At 42.9% G+C, this 13,598-nt stretch overlaps 1 protein-coding gene across 1 annotated transcript in view; it reads left to right on the top strand.

Annotated features, from left to right (window-relative positions):
* The window catches only part of LOC127412351 (pro-neuregulin-3, membrane-bound isoform), a 544,136-nt gene that overhangs the window by 449,853 nt on the left and 80,685 nt on the right, over positions 1–13,598 (top strand).

Below are 13,598 nucleotides of genomic sequence, written 5' to 3'. Positions count from 1 at the left end.
CACAAATGGTATATGATTATGAGAGGCTTTGTTTGTTGACCTTCTCATTCTCATAACAAACAGATCTATACTAGATTCATCTTTCCCAAATTTTATTTCATATTATTAGTACTGCCAATTTAACAGGTTTATTTTGTACAATTAATTAAAAAAAAATTTTAAAAAAATCAAAGTATGTTTTCAGCAGTCAGCTCAGTCCCAGCTGCTACAGGCAACCAATCAAGAGCAGGCAGCATAGAATGAGTAAGGAGCCGTTCAAACAGGTGTAGGAAATTTGGTAGTTTAAATGTACACGGGATGGGTTAAAGTGCCCGCGTACCCCCACCATTATATGTAGGGAAACAGTATGTGTGAGCTAGGAATTAAATTAAACTGTCCTTATTCTACATTATTATGTAAGGTAATTTATAATGGAATTAGTCATGTTCGACAACCATTATAAATTAGATAAATTACAAATAACTAGATTATTTGTCTGAATATAATTCTCCACAATTAAAATTGTAATACAACATCTCATTGTATCCGCTCACAATTTTTATTGTAAGGAATTAGCTTTAATAAGGGAATTATGATTAATTCACTTATTGGAGTAATATTATTCTCATGGCTTATTGAAAATAATATTACAAATATTTAGGTATAGCTTTGAAGCGAAATCTTTTAAAAACAGGGATAATATTATTTATCAAAATATACCACAGTCAAATTATCTTTGAATACAGACAAACTTTATTGCTATTCTAAACATACAACTAATCTAACACATACAACATGAAACAGGTTGGTGAGTAGTAACAGAATGTGAAGTAAATGATCAATACAGAGAAAATGAACTTTATGGAGTCTGTTGACAATGCCTTAAGAACCATTTATCCTTCTTTGAGTCTAAATCGATTTGCAATCAGATTACCCAAAGTATTTAACTAATACACCAGCACTTTAAGCAAAAGTCTGGAGATGTACTTGCATGTCGTTGCGTTTCCTTGCGTTGCGTTTCTTGTGTTGCTTGGTTCTTTGGCTCTTTGTTGAAAGTTCGTTCCGTCTATGTATTGGACTCTGTTATGATCGCGGATAGTTATTGTCTGGATGGATGATGCTGGTGGGTTTTGAAGTGAGGCCTTCTGCAAGGAGGACTCATGACTCCCGTTGGGTGTGTGAACCGTAGACCAGAGAGTGAGAGGCTTCCTCGGGACGAGTCCCGAGTTTTCCTTGGACTCTACATGGCACGGAGGATCTGGAAGATCAAGAGAGCCGAAGAGAGGAGACCAAACGATGGTTCCAAGAGAGCATTGCAAGAGGCAGTTCTAAGAGAGAAGAAGAGGAGAAGAGGGCATTGTACCTCGGTAGGAAACTTTTGAACTGAAATTGGCCACACTCCAAAGGTGTACTGAGCCAATCAGAAGTGACTTTTCAGAGTCACATGGTCGACTGGTCTGTCCTTTTCAAAGTTGATTTACAATCCTTTGTGTGAAGGATCCTTTCAACTCCCGCTCAAAAATAGTGCATGTTTACTCATGAACTTTGATATCTTGAAAACAGTGCAAGAGACATGACATCCGTTGTCATCAACATTCTCTACGTAAACAAGCACGCATTTACATACTAAATGTGACATGCTTTCATGAATATTACACGTGTAACTAACAAAACATGAAAATCCCTTATTACAAATCATACTGGTTAATTCATTGGTTTTACAACATGGATAAAACATTACACATTATGAGAAACCTGACTGTCAGGGTATATTATCAGGTTAAACCTTGAATGAGATACTACAAGTATCTCATAATAGAAGATTAATGATTATACCTATTGATTTGTTTGTTAGAAGTGATTACAAATCACTACACATATTTTAAAAGGTACATCAGGCTCTAATCATTAATTTGTCAGTTATAACAGTGATCACAGGTCATAGATTCATTTTCAGAATTATCTAGCAAGGCTAGGTATTGTGTACATTGTAGGTTTAAATGCATTCTGTACATTTTAGAGAGTTAACTCAGCGAAGTATAACGTTCATGGTTTCCTTTTTAGCTGCTGTTTGCAGAATAATGAGGATCTCAGGAAGATCTCATGACTAATTATCGTCCAGAATAAAGAGTCATGGAATTGGCATGATTTGTTCATTGTAATTCAGGAGGATCTCACAAGGGAAGCTTGTTTTAACTCTGTGTGGAAGTTCAGAAGGTCATGCTGAGGGGCCTCTCTGACCAATGACCTTTTTTGCTTAAAATCATGCCGTTTCAGTTTCTTTGACCATTTTATTGTCCAAAGGCAGGCCTCCACTAGGCTTATTGGTGCCTAGTCCTTTAATTTTTGACGTTGAGGAATTCCAGGATTAAAAGGTTGGGTTTTTCTAGATTCAAGTCATATTGCTACAATTCTTCTGCATCTAATATCATACACAGGACATGCTCAACAACAGCTGATGGGGCACAACGGAATGAAACAAAACATAAGGTGCTACTTTTAACCCTTTAAACTCTGAAGGTGTTTTTAAAGATTTAAAGGTTTCAGTGGCATACCCGAAATTAAAGGCTTATAACTAAAAAAAAATAAATAAAAAAAAAAACAATATATATATATATATATATATATATATATATATATATATATATATATATAATTTTAAAGAAAACTTTTCAAGTTGTTTAATGATATAGATTATGATAAATTCTGAGACTCTCAGCCTAAGAAACTGCTGAAAATTAAAAAATAAAAATAAAAACTTGAGCCAAACTTTTTTCTTATTTTTCTGATTTGACATCATATACCTCAAGGTGTAAATAAGGTGGCACCGAAAAACTGATTTTGTTTTGTTCCCAATCATGTCACCCGTAAATGAGTAAAAATTTGAGTTGATATGACAAAGCAATCAATGGTTTAGTGTTCCATGACGTCATCTGATCCAGGAAAGCTAACGTGTTTGTAGCCAGATAGCAAGATGCTATGTGCACATTGTGCTCCGTATGGGTTATCTAATGATCTGTGCAAAATTTTTACGTCAATATTATACTCCTGTGCCACAAATATGTGCTTGAATTATCTTAATTTGGAGGATTTCTCAGCCATAATATCAGATTATTACTTAGATATATAAATGTAATGTAATTAATTTGATTGGCAGCTATACGTATTATATTTTAATTTGCAAAAATATTAGTAAATTACTATACAATCTACATAAACACACTTTCACACTTTTCATAGTGTGCATAGTGTGGTATAATACATTAGTGTGTGGTGTCCTTATAAACATTTTGCTCTGATTTCACTTGAAGGTTAATGAACAGCACTGTAATCTTCTGAATGGCACCCTGTTGGAATTTGGCACAGATTTGCATTACCAGTCTGTTAAGTCTTAGCCACTTCTTATCTCTTTTGGCACAGAGACAAGGAGCCACCTATTGGGCATAAGAAAAATAAAATTAAGCACAGCAGAGTAACCAATTTCAGATGTGTCACAACTGCAAATTGTGAATAATGAGTTTACCACTCAATCCAGATAATAATAGCTCTGTTGAAGGAGAATTTAGCGCCATGACAAATGGTTATTTTGGAATAAAAGCGCTGCAAATATTTTATGTTTGGCAACCAGACATGACACATCATTTAATACATGCGACCCTCTACATACAATTCACATACGGTAGAATGACTTACTGTTTGTGGGGGTTTAAAAAATGGTTTCCACCACTTAAATCTCCACCCCATCATTTCCTGTAATCTCACAGGCCTCCCTCCTGCTCAGATGTTTCTCTTGCTTTTCAGAAACAAAAGCAGACAGACTTACAGTGTTTATAGCTTCAGATGCCAGTAATGAGTTCACTGACAGGACAGGCACACAGAGCCAAAGTCTCTGCTGTGACACCACTCTTAAAAGCAACAGTCACAGAAGAGAGAGACACCCAGGGTCGCTGAGTCCTTGAGTTAGATGGACATGGCTTTCATCACACATCTATCTACCTCTTTTCCTTTCTCTCTGTGTTTCTGTTCCTCCAACTATCTCTGTTTATATTTCTCTCACACAAACACACAATTTTCTATATACATTTTGCCTTATTTGCACAGTAAAAGATATGAAATGCAGAAAACCTTACATATGTGAAATTACATACTTCACATAATTATGATTTCTTTTTTTTTTTAAACGACAGATAATACTAGCGAGAAATCCTGATGGAACTGAATATTCAGGGGACTATAATATCTGAAGTAAGTTATCTGTTAGCATTCCCATTGATCTCAATGGCAGTTGCTCAGCAGGAACATGAAATAAAGTGTATAATTCTTTATTTAATTATACATCATACAATTCAGGTACATTTGAATGGTCGTCAATGGAGAAATATGCTTGTTGCACACTAATGGGGGAATTTACCAAGAATTAATTGTGCCTGGTAAAAGTGCCACTTATTTTGCACACACTGCCTGCGCTTGTTTTGTGGCCAATTCACTAAAGGAATTATACAGATCAGGCAACTGTGCAAATGCTTCCACAAAATCCTGCTGAATGCAATTTTGCACCTGTAATTCTGATCTTGCGTGCCGATTCTGAGCACTATATAGTGGAGGATGCCGCAGACCACTGTTATTTGACACACCCTTCTGGGACTGTACAGCATTACTGTGTTCCAGACACCTGAATCATCTTATAAACATGCCAAAAAAGCGCTTGTCTACACTGAGCTCTGGATATATGCCAGGTTATAACACTCTTCTCCATTATCTGATCATTATTTGATTAATTACTGCTGATATGATCGGTTGAAAATGTACACAGACATCACGGTAATAGTATGATCTAAATTGTGCCAGGCAATTTTTGTGAATGAAGCGCAATAAACAATGAGCCTAATTTACATAGAAAGAAGGCGTGTTTGTGCGGAAAGCTCTAAACTATAGATGCAGCGCAATTTCAGTGCTGATTGCACCTGGTTAAACTAGATTGCGGGTGGTTAGTGAATAAGACAAAAGTGGTGTAACTGTTTAGTGAATTTGCCCCATAATGTTGCAGCAAAAGCTAACTGGACCATAGCCAAACTCTGACCCCTTGGCCTGTACACGTGTAGAGCTAGGAAATATATTGGGGTATGATAATTTGAAGTTAGATACACTCTTCATGCATCTGCATTATTTCATCCTCTACCAATCACCCTGTTATGTCTCCCAGTGTCATACATATTCATCAAAAAAGCACCTGACCCAAGGTCAAGAAGTATATGTTGAATTGATACAATCAGTTGAATTTCACCAAGATCAAGCTGGCAGATTCTATCATTTGAAAAGCAAAAAAAAAAAAAAAAAAACACACACACACACACACACACACACACACACACACACAAAACACACCAGCTGCACTCCAAGCCTGAATTATAAAAGCTTCAAATTAGGTTTGTTCAGCTGATTGAAGACAGGACCAGATTTCCTATTTGAAAGAAACCCTGGAATCTCTGATTATCTGTGACCTCTCTGCAGATGATTTTTTCATTGTGTTCTATTGCTTGACTCTGGTAGATCAAAATCTCTTTTCTGGAACACATAAATCTTGCCATCGTTTAAACAAAACTGAGATACCTATCGCTGACATTCTTGATCCTCGATCTTTTGATGGAAGGACGAGACCAACATAGGAGTGGGCAAAGGGAACTGGGATTTTCTCTCAAAACATCAGGGAGATTTTTCTTTATGTGGGTGTGCTCCCAGAGCCATTGGTTGCCATTGTGTTTTTAAAGAGAGAAAAAAACAAAAAACATTAATAAAGAACTAGCACATGAGACACAGCAACATTCTGTTTTTCATCTTTTCACCATTTTCGAGCTTTATATCTGTATGTGCAATTATACCACAAATTAAAATAGCGGATCATATTCTGGTAAGGGCATAAATGAAGCCCACTGATAGAGATGCATTTGTAAGTAACAAGCTATGGTTGTTAAAGTTAACATTAAATTAAATGTTGTGTATTAGCTCAGAGCTGTGTAGATATATGCCACTGCTGTGGCTTAGAAAAGAAAACAACTTTCACATTATCTTGCCTTCAAGACTTTTGCACTTTGGACAACTTTATTTAGACATGCTGAGGGTTACAAAAAGTTAATAAAAAGTCAGGTGCATTTACTTCATTTGTGGCATGAAGATTCACCTCTGTCTTCCCATTTATTTTACTTATTGTAACAAAAAGTCTTAGAGTGCTGCATCCGAATTCCATTACTTTAGGTATATACTGAATTCACTTGAAAACATATTGAAAGTTGATGAAGTATGCTCTTTAGTGTGCTGGTGTGTAGTATAAATACATTCAGAGAAATATTACATCTGCCATGTTGGCATTGTCCTCTGACCCATATGTTCTTTGACTTATGACGTGCCAATGACAACCGTGACAACAATTTACTGTTGGGTGTGGTATAACAAGTACAATTTAACAACGCGGATCCACTTTCTTGGTACCTACACTGGCGGCCAAAAGTTTGGAATAATGTACAGATTTTGCTCTTATGGAAAGAAATTGGTACTTTTATTTGCCATAGTGGCATTCAACTGATCACAATGTATAGTCAGGACATTAATAATGTGATTATTAGAAGAAAATTAAGAACTTCTTAAACTACTTCAAAGAGTTCTCATCAAAAAATTCTCCACGAGCAGCACTGACAGCTTTGCAGATCCTTGGCATTCTAGCTGTCAGTTTGTACAGATACTCAGGTGACATTTCACCCCACGCTTCCTGTAGCACTTGCCATAGATGTGGCTATCTTGTCGGGCACTTCTCACACACCTAACAGTCTAGCTGATCCCACAAAAGCTCAATGGGGTTAAGATCCATAACACTTTTTCCCTGTCTGTCACTCACTCGACGTTGTGTCGATGTAGTGACACAAGGGGTTCGAACTTGAGAGCCCCAATCACCTTTGTTTAAAATAGAAAAGGCCAATGAAAACTGGTGAGTGGAATTTGCATGCCACTCTCTGCCCCGGACATACGGGTATAAAAGGAGATGGCATGCATCACTCATTCAGATTTTTTCTTTGGAGCCAAATGCATGTGTTTTCGTCCTCTCACCCTTTGCTACGCTGCTGGATTCTTAAGGCGCATATCAGCGGTCACCCTCACACAGTTGAGTGCTGTGTTTCCCCTGGGCGCTTCGGCAGCCTGAGTCTGCAGATGCTAAAAGTGTATATTAAAAAGAATATATTTCCTTCTAAAAGAGCTCGCGCAAACGCTTGACGTCTTTTTAAAGATGTCCTTCCGCATTTGCACTACTGGATGTGGCCTTTATCTCTCCCCTCCGGATACCCATGAAATCTGCCTCGAGTGTCTGGGGCACCAGCACGCCGAGGCGGCTTTCGTGGAAGGGTTATGTTCTCATTGTGAGAACATGGCCCTGAGAACGTTGCGGTCACGGCTCACTTCCATGAAGCAAGGAGCCACCGTGGCTGCTCCCCAACCTGGTCCGTTCTGGGCTGACGCTCAGCCGGTCAGGTCGGCAAGCACCGCGGGAAATCTGGATGTGGACATGGGAGCGTTTCCACCGGCTCAGCCCCCGCGGACCTCCCATCCCCCAGCACACTCATTCTGTCCGGACGAGCTGTCAAGCGATGCAAGCAGTCTGCCTCAGAGCGGGTTTAATGTGTCGCTCGTGACGAGGATGAGCTTCGGTCGCGGCATCGGAGGGTGGGCTTCTGCTGTCGGATGCGGACAAATCTTCTGAGCTCCCGCCCATGGGTGGTAGAGCACAGGATGAGGTGGATGCTGAGATGGCAGCCGTGCTTGCCTGGGCATGACTCACGGCCGTGTTCCAATTCCAAACTTTTGGCCACCAGTGTATAATACTTACACTTGAAAAGATCCACTTAGGTCACAGGTTTCCACCATTTTTATTTTTCAATGTGTTGAATCTGATGGCTCCTCAGCTCACGTGGCCTTATAAGATAACAAAGTGTCCACTGGTTGCAATTTTTTTTCATCACGTAAAATTCATTACGTGACCATGGCAATGTTTTTGCTAAACGACATTGCATACCTTATTACACGTTTCACTGTAGTTTCCCAGTGAAATGTCCAGTGAAGGGTGGCAAAAGTGAGTGAAATGGTGTCATAGTCAGAAGAGGCTTTTAAGGTGAATAATAGATGTAGGTAGTTCCCTATCTGTCACTCACTCGACGTTGGTGTCGATGTAGTGACACTAGGGGTCACTCTTGGGAGCCCGAGACACCTCTGGTCTTTGATAAAATGCCAATGAAAATTGGCGAGTGGTATTTGCATGCCACTCCCCCGAACATACGGGTATAAAAGCAGCTGGTATGTAGCCACTCATTCAGATTTTCTCTTCGGAGCCGAACGGTCATGCTCACTGAGCTGAATACTACTGTTCATTCACCTCTGCTGGATCTGACGGCGCATTTCAGCGGCTTCTCCCTCCTCTGCACTGGTGCACTGCAGAGAATGCCCCTGGGCACTTCGGCAGAAAAACTAGAGAGTATATTTTCTGAAAGAGCATTTTTCCCCTCTAAAAGAGTATATATTTCTCTAAAAGAGCGCACACACGGAACGTCTTTTTAAAGACGCGTCTTTTTAAAGATGCTTTTCCGATTGTGTGTTATTCCTGGTTGTGCTCATTATCTCTCGCCTTCTAACGGTCACGATCACTGTCTTTCGTGTCTGGGCACTGCTCACGCGGAGACAGCGTTCGTGGATGGTCATGTTCTCATTGCGAGAATATGTCCATGGCAACGTTGCGGTCGCGGCTCGCCTTCGTAAGAAAGCGAGCCACCCCAGAGGCTCCCGCCTCTATCCTTTTACCCACGGGTTTGAGGACAGTGCGGCTAGTACTGGGGGCGATTTGGGGACCCCAATGGGACCGTCTCCGCCGGGTATCCCCCCGCGGACCTCCCATTCCCCAGCACGCTCGTCTGCCCCGATCGGGCTTCCGGGTGAATCCGCCGGCTCGTCTCACGGCGAGTTCGACCTCTTATTCGGAGCCCGCGAAAGTGATGAGCTCTCGAGCGCAGCATCGGAGAGCGGGCTCGTCCAGTCGGAAGCCTCAGCTAGGCTCCTCCCTTCGGGGTCGCAAAGACGCATTCTAGCGAGCGTCCGGCATCAAGATTGGTTCGCGGCGGTAGACCCGAAGGATGCGTACTTTCACGTCTCGATCCTTCTTCGACACAGACCCTTCCTGCGGTTCGCGATCGAGGGTCAGGCGTATCAGTACAAAGTCCTCCCTTTTGGCCTGTCCCTGTCTCCTCGCATCTTTACGAAGATCGCAGAGGCTGTCCTGTTAAGGGAGGTGGGCATTCGCATTCTCAACTATCTCAACGACTGGCTAATCTTAGCTCACTCTCGAGACGTGTTATGCGCACACAGGGACCTGGTGCTCTCACACCTCAGCCGACTAGGGCTTCGGGTCAACTGGGAAAAGAGCAAGCTCCTCCCGGTTCAGAGCATCTCTTTTCTCGGTTTGGAGTTGGACTCAGTCTCCTTGACGGCACACCTTACGAACGAGAGTGGAGACTCCAGCTTCAGGTGGTCCAGCTGATTTGGAGTCGATTCGACAGGCACAGGTGCACCTGTTCGCCTCCCAAGAACCCTCCCCACTGCCCGCTCTGGTACGCCCTGACCGAGGCCTTCCTCGGCATAGACGCGCTGGCACACAGCTGGTCCCCTGGCATTCGCAAATATGCGTTTTCCCCTAGTGAGCCTGCTTGCACAGACCCTGTGCAAGGTCAGGGAGGATGAGGAGAAGGTCGTCCTGGTAAGCACCCTACTGGCCCGCCCAGACGTGGTGCTCGGACCTCACGCTCCTCGCGACAGCTCCCACCGGGCAAATTCCCCTGAGGAAGGACCTTCTTTCTCAGGGACGGGGCACCATCCGGCACCCGCACCCAGACCTCTGGAATCTCCATGTCTGCCCCCTGGACGGGACGTGGAAGACCTAAGCTGTCTCCCACCTGCGATGGTAGACACGTTCACTCAGGCTAGGGCTGCCTCTACGAGGCACCTGTATGCCTTTAAGTGGCATCTGTTCGCTAAGTGGTGTTCTTCCCGTCGGGAAGACCCCCAGAGATGCGCAGTCAGTTCAGTGCTTTCCTTCCTGCAAGAGAGGTTGGAAGGGAGGCTGTCCCCCTCCACCTTGAAGGTGTATGTTGCTGCCATAGCAGCACACCATGACGCAGTCGATGGTAAGTCCTTAGGGAAGCATGATATGATCATCAGGTTCCTAAGAGGCGCTAGGAGGCTGAATCCCTCCAGGCCGCGCTTCGTTCCCACATCGCACCTCTGTAGTTTTTCAGGGTCTACAGAGAGCCCCCTTTGAGCTTTGCAGTCAGCTGAGCTTAAGGCACTCTCCTTGAAGACTGCCCTCCGGACTGCGCTCACTTCCATCAAGAGGGTAGGTGACCTGCAAGCGTTCTCTGTCAGCGAAACGTGCATTGACCAGGCTATGTGCCCAAGGTTCCCACCACTCCTTTTAGGGACCAGGTGGTGAACCTGCAAGCGCTGCCTCAGGAGGAGTCAGACCCAGCCCTATCGTTGCTGTGTCCGGTGCGCGCTTTACGCATCTATTTGGATCGCACACAGAGCTTTAGAGTCTCTGAGCAGCTCTTTGTCTGCTTTGGTGCACAGCGGAAAGGAAGCACTGTCTCCAAGCAGAGGATCGCCCACTGGCTCATTGACGCCATAACTATGGCATATCTCGCCCAAAACATGCTTCCCCCGGTAGGGCTACGAGCCCATTCTACCCGTGGTGTAGCGGTTTCTTGGGCCCTGGCCAGAGGTGCCTCTCTAACAGACATTTGCAGAGCAGCGGGCTGGGCAACACCCAACACCTTTGCAAGGTTCTACAACCTCTGGGTGGAACCGGTTTCGTCCCAGGTAGTGGCACGCAACACAAGCAGATAAGCCCAGGATAGCCGGCCGGGTGTATCGCTTGCACATAGCGCCTTCCACCTCCTTTTGAGCTGAAGACGTGCGCTGTTAATTCCCAGTAGTGTTCACAAAATTTGTTCCCTGGTTGACTTCCTCCGAGCCCTGTGGCAGTCGAGTTTTCGGAGAGACTTGCTGCCGGCCTGGTACACGCGCTAACTAAGAGCCCGGTTCTGGGGTAGGTGCTCCGCATGTGGCGGTTCCCTGTAAGGCTAACCCCATGCGATCTATATCTTCTGCTAATTCATTTCCCTGCTGGCAAACTGCGTCTTCCTTGGGCAGAGCCCCTCTGCCCCAGTCTCCATGTTGTAGTAACTCCTCCCCCATTGGGCAGGATCTACCTTGAAGGCTCTCCACATGGTTGGAAAGACCATATGATGTATTCTTCCACTTAAATATCCCCCCCTCTCTTGGGGCGAGATGTGGTCTCCGCGGTGTCCTCCCTTTGGGAGGGACACCCCCCGACTAGACCTGGCGGCCCAGTCGGATAATCCCCCTTCTTTTTTAGGGAGTGGAAAAAGAGAAGGGGAAAGAGGCCACGACTGGGTTAAGCCTGTCTCTATCTCTGGGTAGTCGACTTGTCCCCAAAAAGGGCCGTTCGACACTCATAACTGTGTTGGGGGAGGTTACGTGTCGACCTGGTGTGCTGGCTATGAGGCACACAGCAAGTCTGCCCACCACACACCGCCAGTTCACGTAACACAGTTCAGCCTTGTGGCGTTTTGTATAGGTACCCCTAGTGTCACTACATCGACACCAACGTTGAGTGAGTGACAGATAGGGAACGTCATGGTTACTGGTGTAACCTCCATTCCCTGATGGAGGGAACAAGATGTTGGTCCCTCCTGCCACAATGCTGAACTACCCGCTGAAATGGCCGGACCTTATATCGGCTCCTCAGCGTAAAACCTGAATGAGTGGTTGCATACCAGCTCCTTTTATACCCGTATGTTCGGGGGAGTGGCATGCAAATACCACTCACCAATTTTCATTGGCCTTTTATCAAAGACCAGAGGTGTCTCGGGCTCCCAAGGGTGACTCCTAGTGTCACTACATCGACACCAACATCTCGTTCCCTCCATCAGGGAACGGAGGTTACACCAGTAACCATGAGGTTAAGTGTACCTCCCTATCCTAAAACTTTAAACTTAACCTAACCAACATTGTTTTAAATCCAAGTCAGAGGTAAACAAAACAGACATTCTTACCCTTAACCAATGCCTAAACCTAACCGATAGTGTCCAAAAACAAAATGTGAAATGAAAAGCAAATTTTTTGAAGCAACCATGTCATCGTGTGTTGCTTCTATGACACTCTCGTCTCACGTGTGAGCTTGTATGCTTGGCTGGGCTCAAGCCATGAACTTCCAAGTCCAAAGTCCATCACTCTATCAGGTGAGCTACTGCAGAAGCAACCATGTTGCAATAAGTGTGTAAACGTGGGTGATTCTGTAATACAAGCTTTAAAATCAGGGGTGTAAAAAGTACTCAGAAATTATACTTAAGTGAAAGTTTGGATACTGAGTGAAATTTTACTCAATTAAAAGTCCAATTATCTAGCAAAAAACATACTTGAGTGAAATTAAAAAAGTATTCACAATAAATTGTGCTTAAGTATTAACAAATTTAAAAGTAACTTTTTTTCCTTGCTAGAATGAAATCAAGAGAGGAGACTGTGTGAGAGAGGATGTTGTTAAATTGTATTGGTTTGTTAAGTTGCCTTTTTATTCACTCTGACGACTGTCATATTTCTCCCCCAGTGACATTTGCAACCAGGTCAAAGAATCATTTTAAAATAAAATTTGCAAAATGATTTTTATGTGGCCTGTTGTACGTAACATGGCAATTTCCTGGTGGAATGAACACTAGAGGCGCTAAAACAACAGTGACTTTTATCACCTTTCACTCAAATCCCAAGGAAAACAGAAGACTATCAGTTCATAAACACTTACTTTTTCGCTCTGTTCATCACACAATGCTTTCTTATGACATATAAACACTTTTACTATAGCGCATATCTCATTTTAACATTTGCAGTGCATAACCAACTACATTTACAAGCTTGTTTGAGTTTGTTCAAATTGCATGGTAGATCATCTGATAGAGTGTTGCATATGCAATACAAAGGACTGGAGTACGAGTCCTGAAGAGCATGTGAGTTGACATGTAAACCGGAAGTGTCATAAAACACCAAAAAAAATGACGTAGTTGCTTCAGAAATTGTGTTTTTCACATCATTTATTTTATTTGTTTTATTATTATTACTTTTTATGACACTTTCGGTTAGGTTTAAGGTTTAGGGTAGAGAGGTAGGTTTTGTTGATTTAAATCTCGATAGAACATTTACCTTAAAACCTCTTCTGTTAATTTCCCTTCGGAACTGCCCTGAGACGTGTAACGAACCACATAATTTTATTTTGCAAAAACATTGCCACAGTCACACAGTGTTCATTACATGAGAGAAGGCACTCACAAATTGTGATGTCAGAGCACCAAGCCCCTTGAGACATAGAGAAAGATTAAAAAAGGTGTTTAGAACAAAGTTTAGGACAAAAACCATCAGTGTTTCTCACTTCGTGCTCATAGTTTTGAATGAATACATCAGATTCAGTCGGGCGGTCACATACATTCTAGTCGCACAAATATTTCAGCTTATCCAAAGCT

Source organism: Myxocyprinus asiaticus, chromosome 21, assembly GCF_019703515.2.
Source record: "Myxocyprinus asiaticus isolate MX2 ecotype Aquarium Trade chromosome 21, UBuf_Myxa_2, whole genome shotgun sequence".
NCBI lineage: Eukaryota > Metazoa > Chordata > Actinopteri > Cypriniformes > Catostomidae > Myxocyprinus > Myxocyprinus asiaticus.
This window is presented reverse-complemented; position numbering and strand designations above follow the sequence as displayed.